The sequence below is a fragment of the Papaver somniferum genome, chromosome 7 (assembly GCF_003573695.1).
Source record: "Papaver somniferum cultivar HN1 chromosome 7, ASM357369v1, whole genome shotgun sequence".
Taxonomy (NCBI): domain Eukaryota; kingdom Viridiplantae; phylum Streptophyta; class Magnoliopsida; order Ranunculales; family Papaveraceae; genus Papaver; species Papaver somniferum.
In genome coordinates this window covers 255412276-255433725 of record NC_039364.1, presented here as the reverse complement: position 1 = coordinate 255433725, position 21450 = coordinate 255412276, and the positions used below count along the sequence as shown (strand labels likewise).

Sequence of the window (21450 nt, the reverse complement as noted above, 5' to 3'; positions counted from 1 at the left end):
TTATTGCTGATCTTGAAGGTTCCGAGGACTATATTGAAGAAGAAGAACTTGAAGGAGAAGGTGGTGTTTTGAGTGAATATGATAGTGAAGATGAAGGTATTATATCAAGTGGTGAGAGTGATATTGATTAAAAAATTGTGTTTCTCAACCACTTTTTTTCTTTTTTGGTGTTTTGTGTGTGTGTTGTAGACCTCTTTTTTCCTTTATTTTTGCAAAGGACCTTGGTTGCTAGTTGTTTGGATATGTGGACCTGTTATTTGAATGAAAATTGTCATTTTGAACTATAATAGTAAATAAATTATTGAAGATACTAGAAACGAACAAAAAACAGAGTATGAAAGGAGATGCACCACACAACTAATTTTACATTAAGAAAATATTTTCCATTCTAGCGGTCATAGAAAAATTGTGCACATTAATAAGCATCGTTAAAATTGTACAACACTAATAAGCATCGTAGTGGATACAAAATTTGAAAGAAAAACTCAAATCATATAAATTCGAATGAGCTAAGAAGTTGTAGTTATAACATGAAAAACTACAAACTATTTCTTTTTACGACATATGAAAACGTTTAAAATAAAAATCATTTATTATGCATTATATACGTCAAGGACAGCCGTTGTATTTACAACATTTTATATTATCGACAATGTAAAAAGGTATTTCTAATAGATACATGCGCGCAAAAAAGTCATTATCGTGACATTATTTTTGAGTGGCAAATAAAGGATTTTACCAACATCATAAAATGTTAGTAATACATGAGCTTACTTGCAACGGATGAGAGTGCTAGGAAAAATATATTATTCTCAACGACTACACAATGTCGTGAATAATTGGATATTTGTGACAGATTTTGGTGTTAACAATATACATGATTATTTGTAACATTTCTGAAATGTCGATTATAGAAAATAATAGTAATTTTAAATTAAAAATTAAAAAATAATAATTTTCCCAAACTTAAAAACGTTGCGAAAAATCATATTAATTTTATTTATTTTTTATTTTAAAAATAAATATTTGTGATAGAATAGCAGATGTAGAAAGTAACCTATTCTGACATTTCTGGGGATTTAGCTAACACAATATTTTTGTTACACTAAAACTGTCACGCATAATTAATATTTATGACGTTTTCAATGATGTTGCAAACATAATGTCACAAATACGTCTGTTTGTTGTAGTGTAATTATTATAATTACAAATCAGTATCCCTAATATCTCATCCTAACTATCAGTATCCCTATCTCTCCTACTAAAACAGAGATCTGTTTTGGGTTTTTGATCAGGGACTCAGAACTGGTATTTATACAGATGGCAAACAAGCCAAAACCCGCGGGTTAACTCGTGACCGGCCCGTGAAAACCCGAATCCGGCTCGGCTTGTTTTGCAACAAGTCGGGTTCGGGTTGGAGAAATGTCAGCTTGTGAGTAGACGGTTTAACCCGTCCCGGCCCGTGAACCCGCGGGTACAACCCGTAAACCCGTAAACCTTATTAATAAGTCATATAAAGACCGTGTTCTTCTTTTACTCGAACTCCTTCCTACCATGATTCTTCTGATCAGCTCAATGATCCATATCGAGTCACAACAGTCCATACTCGAGAAACAACTACTCCATCATCACTAATTCACTATCACGAGCATCTTCTTCAAAGCAAACTCCATCACCTTCCGATAATGGCAGCAACACAACTCCATAACCCATCGATGCACTGACTCTATCTCACGCCATTGTTGTCATCAGCTCGTCTAACAACAGCTCTCTTCTTGTTCTCTATGCAAGGAGAAGCTACTAATATTATTGTTATGCTCGGTTTTGTATGGGAGATTGGGAAGATCATTGGGTTTCTGTTGGAGTTGGAAGACTGGATTGGAGTTACTACCGTCGATCAACTTCGGTGAAGATGGGAGTAATGTTGGCAGTAGTCACGAGAAGGAACTAATGGTTGTAGTGTATGACGGATGTTGGTTGTTGCTTCCATTGAACTGAAGGACGGACGTCTCTGTGATGCTGTTGATGATAGTACATAGTTGTGACGGTTGGCAGAGATCATGAGATGTGGATGGAGATGAGAATGAATATGTATCGAGTTTGAGTTGTTGCCAGTATATCTCGACAGGATGATGATGCAAGGAGAACTTCAGACCGAGTTCAACTAAGAATACAGGCTCGTTGCCATGCATGGAAGTGTGTTATTGAGTCTCGAATGATTGATGGAAGTTGATGTCCTCGGTGATTTTATGAATCAAGCCATGGCAGATGATGATAGAGAGAGTTCGAATGAAACAAGAAATTAGAGAAGAGAGCTCGACTAGCAATGATGAATGATGGTGGAGTATGAGAAAGTGAATAGAGATGCTGCAGTAATGGTGAAACTGGCAGCTAGGATGAAACTGGCTGGCAAACGGGCGGGCTAACCTCGTGAACCCGCAAGTTAAACCCGTTACGGGCACGGGTTGAAAAAATGACAACTCGTGAAGAATTTCAACCTGCGGGTTTCAACCTGTATTAACCGAACCCGTGGAACCCGCAACGGGCAAGCCCCGGCCCGCCTGTTTGCCAGCTCTAGGTATTTGGGAGAGATTATTGGTTATTTCTTTTTTGTGATGAAAACTTGAGAAAAAACAACTTGTGGTGATTTATCAAAGTTTTTCTTTAAACTTATTTCTTCAAAATTAGATTTTTATTCTCTTGTATTCTCTTTTGTTATCTTTTGTTATTTTATTAATTTGGTTTTTGAGTGTCTACTGTTCTTTTTTGTTAACCTTAATGCTTCTGGTTTGTTTTCCTTTTAGTTTGTTGATCATCTACTTTTGCGTTTCAAGTAGCACTCAAGGTAAACAAAGTCGAGAAGCGAATACAACCATTCATTGTACGGGGTCAAAACCTTTTGCACGCTATAGAGAGGAAATGGTACTTGTGTCTTCTCTGTTACTCTTATATAAATTTATGGTTAATACTGAATCTAATTCTTTTTAGGAAAACCTTCAGTGTGATCCAGAAACAGATGATGTTGTTGAAAAAATTGAATTCTACAAGTTAACCCATTGAAAAAATGATGTTTGGACCTGTCATACGGCTGAGGATAACTTTGTAATACAAGGAATTTTGTTGTGATTTTCTTTGAAGTTTTTATCAGATAACTATCATTTAGTTTTAGCTCATGTTCTGTTATTTATTGTTAATTATTTTGTAGGGTAAAATGATTGAAATCCGAGATGCGCCTACTTCTGAAGGTTCAACACCCTTGACTGATGCTCAAATATGTGAGGAAATGCTAGGTGTAAGATCCGGTTATGTCAAGGGTCTTGGTCATGGGTATGAAAAACCTAGCTCGTCTAGCATTGAACATAATGCAGAGTTAGGCGAAGCTCTTAGGAGGGCAGATGAAGCAGAGAAAAGAAATAAGGAACTTCAAGAAAGAGTTGATGAACGAAATCGCACAATATAGGGTCTGGTAACTCACACAGTGGATATCAGAAGAATGTTGCTTGAAATGCGGGGAAATCGTCAAAGTATTCCTGAGAACCATCAAAGTACTCCTGAGAACCATCAAAGTACTCCTGAGACGATTGTTAAGGGACCACCAGTTGATATGTGCATCTTTGTTTCTTTATTAGCTTTATGTTTCACTTTCGAAATTCTTTTTTTAGCGTTATGTTTCACATTTAAACGTAATTTTAAGTTTCTTAATTAGTGGTGTCATTTAATGAACAATGTAGATCTTTTCTAGTAATGACTTGCTTCTTTTCAAAAGAATTTAATGGTAGACTTTGATGAATTACAATTTTTGAGTAACATATGAAACCGACATGATGGATAATTCCATTCCCCTTAACAGCAATAAATGCGTTACAAATGAGAGCCTTACATGACAGAAAAATTGTTGCTCGATAGTACAGATCGTGACCCTTGTAAGCGTTGAAAATGAATATATATATTCCACGATTATAAACGCCGCACATATTATGTTTATATCTACAAAAATTATGCATGGAAAATGTAATTTTTTATGACATAATACTACGTAGCAAATAATTATTATTCACAATATTATTATGTGTTGAAAATAACATATATCAATGACAGGCTTATCTGTTACGTACGCATCAATTTTATAACGCATGAATAGGTTGAAAATGAGGATTTTTTGTGACATCTTAAACCAATATAAGTAACATATATTAATAATGGGTTTGTCCACCGCGTATGCACCAATTTCTAATGCAATAACACGTTGAAAATAAGGACGGTTTGTGATATCTTAATCCGTTGCGTATGCACCTATTTTATAATGCATTAATACGTTGAGAATAGGGACTGTTTGTGACATCTAATAAGTCACATAAAGGTTTTTTCAGCATTACTGAAAAAACAGTATTTGTGTCGCAGAAAACATTATTGTGACACAAAAAAATGCTAAAAAGAAAACATCAGCATAAGTGACGCTTTTAGCGTCGGTCGGATTATTTGCAACACCTGTTTTTATAACGTAGTGGCCAACAATAAAAAATCGTCACTAAAAAATATTTGTGACATAAAATCAAATATTTGTGACGATATTTTTCACATAACATTATTAAAAAATATACCGAGCAGAAAAATTCTGTACAAAATCACATAACATTACCCTTTTTGTTTTGAACACAATGTTCACTAATGGTGTTCCCTGATTATATCCATTGTCCCTCCATAAACCATGGATGGTAAATTCTTTTGGAATATCAGGTCTGCAATCAATGTTGGCAAAAGTATTACATCTTGAATATCCCCACTGTACTCTTAGTTCGAAGGAAGCATCTCCACCGATATAGTAGGCTTTAAAAACTACAAATAGTAGGTGAAAATATTGGTTTAAAAAACTATCAAGCTACACAGTATCACTAGTTCTTACTTGACGTATTTTATCTTCTTCATCCACAGGGAATAGGCGTCGTCAATCTCCTCTGAAGCAACCATTACCAATAGTCTAATAGAAAGAAAGAAGGCAAATAATAATTGACTTTTCATTATATATATAAATAGTTTATGCAGTTTGTAATTTTGCTCGGATACAACTCTCAAAAAGAAAAAATTGGATTTATGATTTAATTCTTAATCGAAAAGAGCTGCCACAATCATGTATATATATATATATATATATATATATATATATATATATATATATATATATATATATATATATATATATGCTTTAAAAAAAGAAAAATTACATGACTTACCTATCTATAAGAAGAAAAATTACATGACTCAACTAAGTAGAAAGGGAAGAACAAGCGCATGACTGACCCGCTAAAAATTTCCTCCCATTTAGGGAAGGCTAGCTAGAGAGTTTATTAAGAAAATCAACGACAAGTACACGTGAAAACTGCAGAGTTCAGTGGATGATGTGAAACCACTAACAAGCGGTGAGGCTATGTTTTTTGGGTTCAGTAGTTGTTGTTGCTCTGGATCCTCTGTACCAAGATTTCCATGTGCCCTCAGTTCCACCCAATCACTGATGGCCTCCTTTTTAACTCTCCAGAATCAGTCGAATTTTTATGAGAATAAAAAGAAAAATATTCGTGCATTCCTGCACCATTTCCTAATAAGAGGGCTAGTTCCCTAGATATCAGGTAGATTCTGTGTGTCAGGCATTTGACTTAGAATTTTGTGAGCATATCAGTCATAATTTCAACAGTAATGCAGCGGTCGTCATTTTATCAAGTACGAAAAAAGGTGCTCCACCTTATGGATATTCAAATTATGGATGTCGGGACACAGACACAATGGATGTCCGTACATAGAAGAATTATACAGCCCATAGATGGAACAATTAGTGTTGATTAAAGTACAAAAGAGTAATTATTCATTCATATACAACCAGCTACTGAAAACTGATGCTGAAGATGGTTGGTTGGACTCGAGACTCATGGCAAAAGATTTTCTTCAACTTGGTCCACACTCTCCAGTTTACAGCTGCTTCTCTATGTTACAAGTTGTCGCTTTACTGAAAAGCAACTGTCACCCTACAATTCAAAGTTAGAACCACATATGAGAGACTGAACAATCCGACTGAAGTTTCCACAAGCACTGAGTTCAATTTTGACCCACTGTGTTGGTCATGAAGACTATTATGTTTACAGGGGCGTAAAAGCTCACAAAATCAATAAACTGGTTGTCTATGGAAGGATGTTTTATCGATATTAGCATCTGGATGATAAAAATAAAAAAACAACTAAGAACTCCCTTGTATGAACAGAAAAACATAGGGATAAAAACCGACCTGTAACGACACCTCCCCAAAGAAAGAAGAAGGATCTCCCTGGCAGCAGATTGAGGAGAATCTGAACCATGAAAGCGAATCCTCTCTAAATCCAACCCACACGTGGCTCTAATACTGCAAATATACATAGTGAACAAGCTTATTTTAGCATCAGCAAGGAATTTAGTATCAGTATGAATAAACTGATGTCACACAATATACTTGAAGTTGGATGATGATTTTCTAATGCTTAATGGTGCACATGTGCCCAGGTGAGTGCATATGATTATGCGGGTTTAAAATCACCATGACAACAAAGCTTGTGCACATATCAAAAACACTATTGGACTTCCAAGAACTTAAAAATTAACAGTGTTGTGGTAGTACAAGCATCTACATGAGTTGTCAAACTAAAAAAAATTCGCTCTTTAAAAAAGAAAGCACATTGGATTGGAAGTTGTTAATACAGGGTTTGCTTGTTAGGCTGAGTCTTTTTTTTTTTGAAGCGCAGCCGTGCCAGAACAACACCAAAATATGTAAGGAAAACATCAACAGCATCATCTGGCCCATCTCAATTCTCTTTATCCAACATATTTTTGAACACAACTCTGATCATGCTCACAAACTGCATAAAACACCACTAAATGAAAATTTTGTACAGAAATCAAGATAAGATAAAGCCCCACGAGAAACAGAGGTAGGTACCTGACAATCTAGAACAAACCCAACAAGCTTGTCTTTCTCAATCAAATGAACTCTATCGATCAGAATTAGGCTAGAAAGAACCCACCAAGAGTATCAAACATGAGTAATGGATAAGGATCATTTTAGAGATAAAAAGGAAAACGTGCTAAAGAAAAATACTGTTGTTAACAGAGCAAATGGGCACCTGTTAGAAACATACGAGTCAAGTAATATTGGTTTATCAATCTTTATCCAGTAAACAAGTGTAACCAAATTTCCAAGGAAATAGAAAAATGTAAAGAAGCATTTCCAGGGCTTTATGTTGAACACTATGATCAATAGCAAGAACAACACTGACATGCTTAATGAACTCTAGTCCATTATCCTCTGTAGGTGAGCTGGAGTTAGCAAATGATGTAACTGATGAGACCTCTGCCCGTCATTCCGAGATTTACTTGTCTTAAAATGTTGATTAATATCATGTACAATTTTAAGGAGTTTCTCCATAGAAAAGGAACCAACATGGTAGACATTTAAAACATAATACCACACAGCTAATAATCTTCAAAACAATCATAAATTCATACAAATTCTTCACCTGTATCTTTGTGCAGACCTGCTCATTAAGAATCACTGTCAGCTATATTTCAGAAGACCCGGCAGCGAGGCACCCGCTATTGACAGAATGCGCAGGCTGAAATCTCCTGAGGATGCTCTAACTGCAGCTTGCTCTTGTGTGTATTTCGAAGGTTTATACAAAATATTCAGAGACAACCAAAATACAGTATCCTGCAAGGCAGAATCCAGACGTTCAATTATAAAGACGTTATAGGAATTCCTATTATATGTTACTGCCACTTACATCACTTATTGAACAAATTCTGACGGCAGGTGAAATCAATAAATCATCCAACAATACGTTTCCATGATTCTTCCTTAGGTCTAGGAACTCGAAAATAGCGGCATGCCATGGCTCTAGGTAGACAGCAATATCACCTGAATGAACGATTGATAATAGCTTTTAACAGAGTCTCAACCCAGAAAAATCCAGGGTTAACAATATTGGGTCAACAATAGAAACCTAATATATGCACATCCAAGTACCTGTACAGGAAGCTAACACAAGAAAGTATATCAAGGCAGAAGACATTACCTTTCCTCTTGTCATCCTTGATCAACACAACGGGCAGTGTCATTGAATACTCATAGCATTGGAACAATTCCAATAGATGTTCCATTAGTACCAAAGATATAACTACCAGTGGTACAGATGTTGTGCACAGAAACTCCAATTCCTTCAGCAGATTTACTAATAACAGCATACTCCTTCGAAGTTCCATATATTCCTTCAATACTGTGCTCTTTCATGCACACAAGGAAGCAGCTACTCAACTACAAATTCCAACAGAACCTCAATTAGTGTCAAAAATTAATCCTTATATCAAAATTACAAACAAAAAAATATATATAACATACTTGAGGCCTGAGTGTCCCTAGATTGAAAAGAGTAGGAGAAGCATGGGTAAACCAACGTTGTGGCATAGATGATATGTTTTGAGAACAGAATCAATATTGTCTTTGCGGATTCCAACAGCAACTCTCATCAACATATGTTGTGGTCTTCTACAACCTTGCCTTGCACCTTCAACAGGTAGGATCTTTCAAGGGTTTTGAAACCAAAATAATCATAGTCAAAATCTCTGTCATATATGATTTCACTGTCCAGGAGATCGGCATTCTGCAACTAAAGCACACAAAAAAAAAGAAGATACGAGATCCATCGAAATTGCTTTAACATTTAGTTGCCAGATTTAATTAAAAAAAAATTAAAATAAAAAAATAAAAAAAACTGCACAATCACTCTTCATTTAAAGGAGCAACACAATCAAAGAGTTCAACCTTCAAGGCGTTTAAACCTTTACAAATTCACATATTGAAATCAATACTACTCAACAGAACGTTTATCAGGATTCATTGACAGTAATCTTGATCTTCTTATCACTTATCAAACCTCGAAATAGGGAGATAAAAAATCCAGATGTCATAACACAGCAAAACACAACTAAGTTTGGTGCATTAAATTAATTGGGAGTACAATTAGAATAAATATGGATACAGAAATCTCATACCCAGCAAAACACTGATAACATATTACCTTCTTCAGCCTATAGTTGAAACAAACAAGAATTCAATATAAATACAGAGAAGCTATATTGAATGTGGAAATTGAAGTCAAATTCATGAAGTGTAAGAAGATAAAGAAACAAATCTCTAGGTCCAATAAACCAAAAAACAATAGTGATGGCCGTACCATGAGCCTTAAGAATATGCAAAATGTTGCTTCAACTGACACTCTTAAACCATGTGAATCCCTGAGAATGACATCAATCTGAGATGGAGTCAACCAGTTCTTTGCGAACTTACATGTGTTATCTTCAACCTGTAAAATCAAAACCCATAACCATCATCATCAATTAATAGTTTTAAAAAAAAAATGATACATCAAACTAAAGGGGTTTGATTTATTTTACTTACATCAGGAGAAGAAATGCTCCAACCAGCTTGGGGGTGTTCTTCTGTATTGACCCAGATTCGAGCAGTCAATACCTTCTCACACCCAAAAACCCAATATTAAAAGCATACCAACACATCAGAAATACAATAGATGTGTAACAAGACAACACCATTTTGTCTGTACTTAATTACAGGTTGTAAATCTAAGCTGCAATCCTCAGCTGAGTCCTTCCGAAAGTTTGACATGAAGCGTTCCTCCGTCCTGATGCGAAGTAAATAAGAATCAAATCAGATCCAAAATAGATAGCTAAGACAACAGAAGAAATCTGAAATAGACTGCAATTAGACAGAAATTGGAGAATCAAATCAGATCCAAATAAACCACACAAATCAATAAAAGAATTTACCGAAGAATTCAAGTCAAGATAAGCGTGGTAACGAAACCCTGTAATTCGTGTTCGAATCTTCGGTAAAAAGAGATACCAATGGTGACAAATCTTCAGAAATTCGTGTTCGGATCTTCAATCTGAACGGAACCCTAAGAAAGAATACTCCCATTTAAGGTTTATCATTACAATTTGAACAAAATCAGGACCCCCTACAAACCCTAAATGAATTTGAGTAACCCGAAGGATCCAATAAAGTGAAAATTATTCCAAACCCGTGGGTCATATACAAGGAAACCCTGACGAATGGATTTTTCATTGTCAACTCCATATTTTAGGAAAATCCTATTACTAAGTCCAAAATATAAACTTATCTTCGCATCTGGTCCATATTTTAACAACTCTACCCTTTCCTATTTATATCACAGGAAACTCATTAAATATTTTCATTTCTAATTTCATTTTCTCTCTCCAATTCTTACAGAAACTGAAACAGAATTTAGGATTTTAAATATATTTGAGCAGAGACAATCGATTTTGCTTTTCAGGTTTGATTAAATTGAGGTTTGAATCGATTAATTTTAACGTTTCTTCAATTTTTCATCGCATGATTATGTTGTTGTTGTTGTAACCATTTGTTCCTGGTTTATTCTCTGATAAAGGAAAAATCCAAAAGTGTTTTCATCGATGGCGACGATAAAGACACCAAGGGAAGGAGGAGCAACAGTTGCAGCAGAAATTACAATCCTAGAATCAATCTTCAATTAACTGATCTGCAAATTCGGCACTAATTCAATAGCGATTTAAGTATACATATAAGTATCATCTTCTCTTTGTCATGATGTTGTAATTGAGAGATTTTATTTGATCGGAAATAAAAAATGAATAATTATGAATAAAAATTTCAAATTTGTTCTTCGTCTAGCTCGTCCTAACTCTCAATTTCTAGCTGAGATCAAAAACTGATTTGAGATTTGGTATGAGCGAGTCATCATCTCAATTACCCATGGATTTGATTTGAATTTCATCGTTCATTAATTTTTTTTAATTCATCTATGCTTGATAGATTTCATGGAGTTTGTTTTAAGTTGTTTAAATAGTAACAACAGAAGCAGTTTGGTATCTGACACTGAACTATGTACCTTAATGAAAACTATGCCTTCAATTTCATTATCAATTCAATCTTCTACTGTAGTATCATTATGTTGGAAGAAACCTTGAAAGAAAACGGTTTTTGTTGGCTATTAGCCATGGTAATTGTTTGCTTAACTTGTTTTTTTAATGCAATGCTAATGAAACTTATAAAATTGTAGTTGTTTGATTACGGAATAGGTCATTTTACATAGTAGAAAGAGATGGTGGTGGTGGAGGTGATGCACAATGAATGTGCGGCATGGATTGCCGCAATCTATGAAATAAAATAATAAGATTATATTTTTTGAATCTTTCATAATTTCATGTATTTATTATAAAAAATCCAGAAAATTAAGGAAAATACTATATTAATTCCTGACATTTATGACTAAAAAGTAAATAAAACCAATTCAACATATTTTCATAATAATATATTTATTACGGACATTTATGATAAAAAATCATAAAAATACACTCGATTACCTGATCTCCACCAAAATACTATATTAATTTTGAGTATTTATAATAAGAATCCAAAATATCATAGTAAAAAATCAGATTTATATTTCTTGGATCATTTTTAAAGTAAAAAAATCTATGAATAATTATTAGTATCATCTTAAAAAACCTAATCCATGATTATTAAGGTAAAAAATTCAGTAAATATAAGAAGAAAAAACTGATTTATATTTTGTGGATCATTTTTAGCATAAAAATATACAGATAAATAATAATTTCATCTTAAGATATACCAAAATTGTTTAGGCCAGATGTTCAAATTAATTAAGGTAAAAAAATCTTTAACATTGATAATGCGTCGTAAATGCTTCCCTTTGATAAGGTAAAAAATCCAATAGATATTATCATTGTTATGATTTAGATGGAAACAGAATAATACTTTTGTATTTTGTTGGGATACATAAAAAAAAGAAAATGTAATTTTAGAAATTATTGATATCACTCTGAATATAAGCGCACAAGCGAAGCCTCAATCGTTTGAGATTTTGCTCCGGGAATGACTTGATTTTCTTTGTTCTTTTCTTAGGTTAAGATTTGATTTTAGGATATTACGATGTAGATGTGATCAGCGTTTGTATTTTCAATTTATTTTTTTTGTTTTCTGATTGGTGTTTGTTGTTTGTTCATGTAAGTCTTAATTGGTAATGCGAATATTTTTTTCTGCAGGAGTTCTAACAGGTTGGTAGAAATAGAGGTAATAAAGATTGATTAGGAAAAATAGATGTTATATTCACTTGATACGAAAGATTCCTACAACAACTAAAAACTTAACAATGATATCACTGATTTTGTATTCGTAGCAGATTCTACCAATCCGAACAAAGAAAAGTATCAAATTGAATTTGCTTTGTTCTCAAACTTTATTTTAAAAGCTTATTGATGCTGGTCGTATGAATAAAAATGATCATGTTTTCGTTCAAAATAAGCGTGAATTCGGTTTGATGCTTTTCTCTTTCTTAACACTTGGGTATCACAAGTTTACTTTGTCACTACTGACTACTGTAGAAACAGGTACAAATTCAGTTGGATGCTTTTCTTTTTCTTGGCACTTGGGTATCACAGGTTTACTTTGTCTTGACTGTGTGACCTATGCTTAGGTTGTGGAGCAATCAAATAAAGTTGGAGCGCAAACTGCAGAAGCATCGAAGGGTTAAGCGAGTTAGCACCAACAAAAAAATATACATTATTGTTTTGGAGCGGATGTAGCACCATGAGTAAGATTTCCCGTTGTTTCATTTTCTTTCCCTTGGTTTACTTTGTTCTCAAACTTTATGGACTCAACAAATGGGTAACTATGTGAACGAGCTATTGGAAACTATTCACTTCTAAATAGCAGGCAGGCGTTCATCCTGTGGTGGGGAACCTTATGGTATGTCGCTTGCATTTTATTTTTGTCACGCAAGAATGATTCGGAAACACTTTCAAGATCTCACGAATAATTTTTTGTTTATCTCTTAAGATTAAAAATTGATTCAACTCTCTTGATTTCTAGGTACCGGGATACTCTGGATTTTATTTGTGGATTTCATTTTGATAGCTTTTGATTTTATGTGTGATGGTGATTTTCTTTTCTTAACTGTATCAAATGCTTTGTGATTTTCTTCGGTTACCTTGTGGGTCAAGTTGCAAACAGAATTAAAGATGGGAAGTTTACTCCCAATGAAATTGAGTATTCTTTGTCCATAAGCCTCCAAATAGGCTGCATGGTGGTATGACATGGCAACAACATTTATGTTTTTTTTATTGTAGGCAAAAGTTTATATATGCTATTATTTCTTTACAACCATAATTTAGTGTTCTGGAAAGATTTATGTTCTATAGAATGAGGCTTACATGATATGATAACATAAATTAGTTACGTCAGATATGCAAATTTTGTTAAGAAGTTTGCATCAAGGGTATATTTAGAACCTATCCATTTCATACCACTACGGGAAAAATCATCATTGACGACACAAGATAAGAGTTTCAGTACCCCTACGACAACTCCATTTCATGCATTGTGGAACGGGGGTATTGTAGAAAGTCCAAGTTTTTTTACAATGGTTGACAAGTGTTGTAAAGGGTGATGTGATTCATGGTTCGACAATAGTTTGTTAATGTTGTGATTCTCTTTCGATTTTTTTTGATAACCTAACACAACTCTTGCTTGTATTGTAGAAAAATCGTGGACAACATAAGTAGCATATCGTAGAAACATATGCAACAAAAATTACCAGTATTATGAATAATATTTGCACAACACCTGTATGAATTGTCGAACTATCTTGGACAACACAAACTTATGTTGTAAAGTAACTGTTTCGTAGTCGAAAACTGGAAGACAACATCGATTAGTATTGTGAATACTACTATCATTACACTTCCTATACTGAACAACTCCTACTTATGTTGCAAGATTTGTTTTTACAATACCCTTAACAGTTGTAATATTTGAAGTAACAACTTCTGTTTTCTGTAAATGAATGTGTAACTACAACTTTTATTAGAAGTTGTGTGCATAAAACTATTTTGAAAAAAAGAAATTATATCTGAAATTGGATTGCCGAAAGTATTTCACATTCACATTAACCTGCCAGTGCAATACACTTACATTCATTCAAGTTAACCTACTAGTGTTAACCACATACATTCAAAACAATGGCAGTGATACAAAAGTTAAGTTCTCTAAACACACTCCAAAAAGATTATGAAGATGTATATGGGAACACTAATCGATCCTTGGGCCATGTAATAAAACTTCCGAAAGCATTACTAACATACTTGAACTCTGAAGTTGGCATGTAGACATAAGCATCATCCACATGAGCAGTAATCACACACTGTATGCCAGATCATAATGAATCTGGAAACCGCATCCCATTCAAGTTACTATCATTTGTGGGGGAACTGCCATTTCTATTTCGGTAGGAGCCATCATTGAAGTCCTGACGAAGTCTTCTTCAACCTTAGGTTGGTGGATGGTAACATCAGGCAATGGAGTCATTGGACCATTCTTTCCTTTAGGATCCTAATCCAACATGTTCTTGACCTTGATGCCAATAACACCTTTCTCAAAAAAACAAACAACAATGAACTTTAAGTTAGAAGATGAACGGAATTTCCAGAAATAAAGAAAATATAACTCGGCACACAACAAAAGAAGTAAAACAGAAAAAAAGGCGCTCTTTAGTAGGACTAGAGAGAATGATCAGATAGACGGAATACATTTATGTCACCGTTTCGACAATCAAACCAATAGGGAAATTATCTAATCATCACCTCATACTCTCCACTGTCTCACTCTAAACAAAAATGAAACAAACAAAAGTAAACCAAACAACAATTAATATACTAATGAAAGATACAGTTTAAGTTAGTAACAATAAATGGTGTAGAAACTGACCAGTCTAAGAAGGACGTGTCTAACGGCTGAATCAATGTACTCGTAAATTAGCTGACCAGAAGAAATCATGTATCCATCCTTGAACTTCATTGACTTTGCACGAGCTTCCCTAAGCTTTTCACTCACAATAACCTGTAACAATTACAAACTTGAAATTTATATCATATCAAGCAGAAAAAGGGTTAAGACTGGAATATACGAAAGAATAGTAGCAGATTGTACCTCGCAACCTTAGGCACCACTTTACATAATAAATCTCAAAACACCATAGCAAGCCCTGAGCACAGAAATTGCATTAGTGATATATAATGAGATTTGATGATTCATAAATCAAAAGTCAGGACCCTTCAATAGATTTAAAAAATACAAGAATATAATCAAAAAGGAAAAAGCCAGGCTCTGCAAACAAGAAACTGAAATTACTGCACAAATGGCCGTAGAACATTCTAATAGTCGAAAATAATACAAAAAACTGTAAGCAGATATATGAGGGAATATGGCTACCCTAGCTGATAAACATGAAACTAAGGCATCATGAGCTAAATAGCTTGGAAAAGAATAATTCATGTAGTCATCTTCCAACACAAAGTTGGTAACAAAGTATACATATTTGCTTTATAGATGACACACAGATGTTCGTAGTATTTAACAAACGGCAGGGTAGAAAAGAGCAACTGCGATTCAATTAAAAAACAGGCAGTGCCTTCACTCTCTCCATTATTGTTGAAACCACGCATATCCATACAAAATACAAGTTTAACATGATTCACAAATGGCCGCAGAACAAGATGGTAAGTAAATCCCTTCTAAATGCTGGATAAAATCTTCAACAAAGCACAGTAACTTGACTAAAACATGAGACAACTTGTAATAATCTCAAGATTTCCAACATATATTTGGAAGTACTGTAAGCATACTTCTTAGTGTTCCCACATATTCACACTTGCCCTATTAAGGAAAATTCAGGGAATGGAAAATTTCACAATTCAATTCATTCCACAATGTAAAATCTGAAGTGACATTATATTTATAACTGGTATCGTTTACCATCTACCAAATTCAAACAGTTTTATCTCATTCATATGGATGAGATACTCACCATAACCTTCTCAGTTTCTGCGTTAAAGTCGCGCAATTATAGGCTGGATATCAAACACCCTTGGTCAGCACTTCTAAAAACCACACAAGCACATACTTCACATCTTCAGCTTATTTGATTTGGTCTCATTTATAAATCCCCTGTGAAAATTGGTGCCTCAGAAGGTAGAAACCCCTGTGAAAATTGAAATAGTAGAAATCCAATTATCAATCAGTTCATCTAAAATCAATAATAAACTTTAAAAAGAAAAGAAAAAAAAATCAAACTTACATCAAGGGATAACTGAGAGCACAATTACTATTGTGCTGAACCCTAGCATTGCAATTGAATCATGAGAAGATGGGGTATCAGTGTATGCTTCTGGTGATCATCAAACCACTGATACCCCATCTTATCTATTCAAACCCATGGTAAATATCGAACCCAACTGATACCAGATCTATTTCAGCTCTTCATCTCTTCTGAGATTCAATAATCCCCAAAACATCATTAAATCCAACCACTTTCGGTCCCTGACTGCTGATTTCAGAATCAATTCAAACCCTAATCGAAACCCTAACTACCTCAAATCGTGAATTCTTTAGTCAACAGAAATAAGCATCTTAATCCACTGTTTCTCTGCCATTTCTTCTCCCTAATCATCTTCTTCATCTGCAATTAACAGAAACAACGCCAGCTCTCTTTTCTCTTCATTTCAGCTTCATTTCTTTGACAAAATCCATCTATATCACCACCAACACAAACCCACCTTCCAATTCATTACAAACCCATTCATTCTCGATACCTCATATCCCAAATCTCCTTCTCTGAATTCGAATCCATCTCATCTTCTTAACAGCAACTGCAACAACGATTTACATCCCGTCTTGATTTCAATCCGTAGTTTTGAAATACGATAGATTTAAGGTGCAACTTGGGTTAGGGATGAATTTCTCTATGGTTAGAGATGGTGAGCTAATAGGTACCGATATTATTAATCATAGATGGAGAAGTTGTTGTTGTTGATTGTTACCGAGAAGAAATAAGGGGTTTTGTATAACTTGAATCAGTGATGGGGTTGATTAGAATTTGGTTCGGATCTGGATTTGATGAGCTGCTACTATTGACTGTTGCGGATGAGAGAAAGGGGGAGTTAAAAAGAGAGATTGAGAGAAGATGATGAAGAAGAGGGGTCGAGAGAAGAGAAACGGTGGTGATGGAGCGCCGCGTCATCTGTGGAGTAGAGGTGTTCTTCAGCGGTGGTGATTGAGAGAAAAACAGATAGGAATTGGGTTCGAGTGGTTGAAGGAGGGTTATGCTTCGGAAAAAAAAAAAAAGAAGAAAAGAGTGAATCCGAATGAAAATGATGGACGGTTGAGATTGTATTTGAGATGCTCATACGGATTAAGAAAAGATCTTGACGGTTGAGATTGTATTTAGGATGCTCATGCGGATTGAGAAGTATGTTTTTCATTTTGTGCTAATACGAGCTCATGTATTCGGTTTGATTATCAACCTTCGACACGAAAAAATCCAAAAAAAATATGAATAAATGTAGCACATTCTTATCGACATTTTGATATAAAAAATCCAAAAAATGTATAAGAATAAAGTTGAAAAATAAGAAATCAATCCGATAATTGGTGTGTTTCTTTGTGCTTTTGTGATTTCTCTTTGTGCTTCCGGTTTGAATTTCGACTAGTTACATAGGTCATGAAGTAATTTTGACTAGTCATACATGTCATGAAGTAGCTTTAGTTCACATTAATAGCATGATATATCATCGAAATCGATAAATATGAAGCTCAATGTCGATTCAAACTTTAAATGTGGTATAACGACATACAAACTATGAACCAAGAAGCTCTGAGAGGGTTCTGACTTCAAACTTAGCATGATACATCATCAAAATCGATAAATATGAAGCTCAATGTCGATTCGAACTTCAAACTTGGTATAATGGACTATAATCTATGAACCACGAAGCTCTGAGAGGGTTCTGACTTCAAAATTAGCATGATACATCATCGAAATTGATGAATATGAAGCTCAGTGTCGATCCAAACTTCAAGTTCGGTATAACGACTTACAAACTATGAACAAGAAGTCTGAAAGTCCACAAAAACGATGAATCCAACCATTTACTGGTAAGATTCCATGGAAATATTCTACGAAACCTTAAACACACACAAAACTTGGTAAGAACGATGAATCCATCCATTTACAGGTAAGATTCGTTCGGAATATTCTACGAAACCTTAAACAAACCCTATTTCTGCACATTGGATGCAAACCAGACTCCGAGATCGAAACCTGGCAGCGAGTGGACTACTCTAAGTCAGAAACTTGGTAAGAACGACGAATCCATCGATTTACAGGTAAGATTCCTTCGGAATATTCTACGAAACCTTAAACAAACCCTATTTTTACATATTGTATGCATACAAGGCTCCGAGATCGAAACCTAGCCGTGAGTTGACTACTCTAAGTCAGAAACTTAGTAAGAACGACGAATCCATCCATTTATAAGTAAGATTCCTTCGGAATATTCTAAGAAACCTTAAACAAACCCTATTTCTGCATATTGTACGCAAACCAGGCTCTGAGATCGAAACCTGGCTGAGAGTGGACTACTGTAAGTCAGAAACTTGGTAAGAACGATGAATCCATCCATTTACAGGTAAGATTCCTTCGGAATATTCTACGAAACCTTAAACAAACCCTATTTATGAATATTGGATGCAAACCAGGCTCCAAGATCGAAACTTGGCCGCGAGTGGATTACTAAGTCAGAAACTTGGTAAGAACGACGAATCCATCGATCTACAGGTAAGATTCCATCGGAATATTCTACGAAACCTTAAACAAACCCTATTTCTACATATTGTATGCATACAAGGCTCCGAGATCGAAACCTGGCCGTGAGTTGACTACTCTAAGTCAGAAACTTGGTAAGAACGATGAATCCATCCATTTACAGGTAAGATTCCTTCGGAATATTCTATGAAACCTTAAACAAACCCTATTTCTACATATTGTATGCATACAAGGCTCCGAGATCTAAACCTGGCCGTGATTTGACTACTCTAAGTCAGAAACTTGGTAAGAACGACGAATCCATCCATTTACAGGTAAAATTCCTTCGGAATATTCTAAGAAACCTTATACAAACCCTATTTCTACATATTAGATGCAAACCAGGCTCCGAGATAGAAACCTGGCCGCGAGTGGGCTACTCTAATTCAGAAACTTGGTAAGAACGACGAATCCATCGATCTACAGGTAAGATTCCTTCGGAATATTCTACGAAACCTTATACAAACCCTATTCTGCTTATTAGATGCAAACCAGGCTCCGAGATCGAAACCTGGCCGCGAGTGGGCTACTCTAAGTCAGAAACTTGGTAAGAACGACGAATCCATCCATTTACAGGTAAGATTCCTTCGGAATATTCTACGAAACCTTATACAAACCCTATTTCTGCATATTAGATGCAAACCAGGCTCCGAGATCGAAACCTGGCCGCGAGTGGGATACTCTAAGTCAGAAACTTGGTAAGAACGACGAATCCATCCATTTACAGGTAAGATTCCTTGGGAGTATTCTACGAAACCCTAAACAAACCCTATTTCTCTATATTGTATGCAAACCAGGCTCCGAGATCGAAATCTGGCCGGGAATGGACTACTATAAGTCAGAAACTTGGTAAGAACGACGAATCCATCCATTTACAGGTAAGATTCCTTCGGAATATTCTACGAAACCTTAAACAAACCCTATTTATGCATATTGGATGCAAACCAGGCTCCAAGATCGAAACCTGGCCACGAGTGGACTACTAAGTCAGAAACTTGGTAAGAACGACGAATCCATCGATCTACATGTAAGATTCCATCGGAATATTCTACGAAACCTTAAACAAACCTTATTTTTGCATATTGTATGCATACCAGGATCCGAGATCGAAACCTGGCCATGAGTTGACCACTATAAGTCAGAAACTTGGTAAGAACGACGAATCCATCTATTTACAGGTAAGATTCATTCGGCATATTCTACGAAACCTTAAATTAACAAACCGTATTTCTGCATATTGTATGCAAACCAGACTCCGAGATCGAAACCTGGCCGGGAGTAGACTACTATAAGTCAGAAACTTGGTAAGAACGACGAATTCATCCATTTACAGATAATATTCCTTCGGAATATTCTACGAAACCTTAAACAAACCATATTTCTGCATATTGTATGCATACCAGGCTCCGAGATCAAAACCTGACCGGGAGTGGACTACTCTAAGTCAGAAACTTGTTACGAAAGACCAATTCATTTACAGGTAATATTCTTTCTGAATATTCTACGAAACCTTAAAAAAACCCTATTTATGAATATTGCATGCAAACCAGGCTCGGAGATCGAAACCTGGCTGCGAGTTGACTACTCTAACTCAGAAACTTGGTAAGAACGACGAATCCATCAATTTACAGGTAAGATTCCTTCGGAATATTCTACGAAACCTTAAACAAACCCTATTTCTCCATATTGTATGCAAACCAGGCTCCGAGATCGAAACCTGGCCGTGAGTGGACTACTCTAAGTCGGAAACTTGGTAAGAACGACGAATCCATCCATTTACAAGTAAGATTCCTTCAGAATATTTTGCGGCTTAGTCACCTGAGCATTTTTTTTGGACATTATATTTTGTTTCACAACTCTTATAAAGGGTTGTCTTAAAATTAGTATATTAAAGAACCACAAACTTGACAGAACTTGTGATAGTGTAGGAATGGTTAGTGGTGTAGACTTTCATGCAGGAGGCTGAGGATCAAATCCCCCCATCCTCATTTCTGCCAACGTTCTATATTTTTACTTCAACAACACTTATAAGTGTTGTTATGAATTTTTATTAAGAAAAAAAAACAACCAAAACTTGTTAACGGTAAGGATGGTTGATGAGCTAGACTTCCATGCAGTAGATTCATGTTCGAATCTCCCTTCTAATCTCATTTTTTCCAACATTCTATATTTTTACTTCAACAACACTTATAAGTGTTGTTATACGTTTTTATTAAAAAAAAAAGAAAAAAAAAACAAAACTTGTGAACTGTAAGGATGGTTGATGAGCCAGACTTCCATGCAGTAGGTTCATGTTCGAATCTCCCCTCTAACACTATTTTTCATCATCATATTTTGGTGTTCTTCAACAACTCTTGTGAAAATTGTGATAGGCTTAGTCACTACCTTTATGGAACAGAGTTGTTATAGCTAATTATCGTCACAACTTTTTTGCTTAAGGAGTTGTCGTTTGTTTTCTTAGCGCAACCCCTTGTTTCCTAAGGGTTGGCAGTGATGGTATACGACAACTCTTCCTTTGAAACCAGTTGTAAAACATATGACTTTCTACGATGTTTAGCGAAGAGTTGTAAATCTCCAGTTGTAGATGTATATTTTTCCCGTAGTGTACTCATCTTGTTCATTTCACATTTCAATTTGCAGG

At 35.1% G+C, this 21450-nt stretch overlaps 1 long non-coding RNA gene and 1 other non-coding gene across 10 annotated transcripts; both read right to left on the bottom strand.

Moving 5' to 3' along the window:
- Positions 1-5718: 5718 nt before the first annotated feature.
- Positions 5719-10111, bottom strand: LOC113300159. 9 transcript variants are annotated; one of them, XR_003335489.1, is made up of 11 exons: positions 9859-10110; positions 9473-9713; positions 9249-9377; positions 8414-9102; positions 8091-8329; positions 7800-7933; positions 7536-7726; positions 6959-7028; positions 6721-6878; positions 6275-6388; positions 5719-6017 (listed from the first exon to the last, which is right to left on the bottom strand). It is a non-coding gene; the product is annotated as an uncharacterized LOC113300159 (long non-coding RNA). The 9 variants fall into 9 exon arrangements; XR_003335491.1 differs by having other exon boundaries at positions 8414-9377; positions 9473-9544; positions 9622-9713; XR_003335490.1 differs by having other exon boundaries at positions 8414-8681; positions 9859-10107.
- Positions 10112-14674: 4563 nt separating this feature from the next.
- On the bottom strand, positions 14675-14758 carry LOC113300872. The gene has a single exon (XR_003335979.1). It is a non-coding gene; the product is annotated as a small nucleolar RNA Z102/R77 (small nucleolar RNA).
- Positions 14759-21450: the final 6692 nt, after the last annotated feature.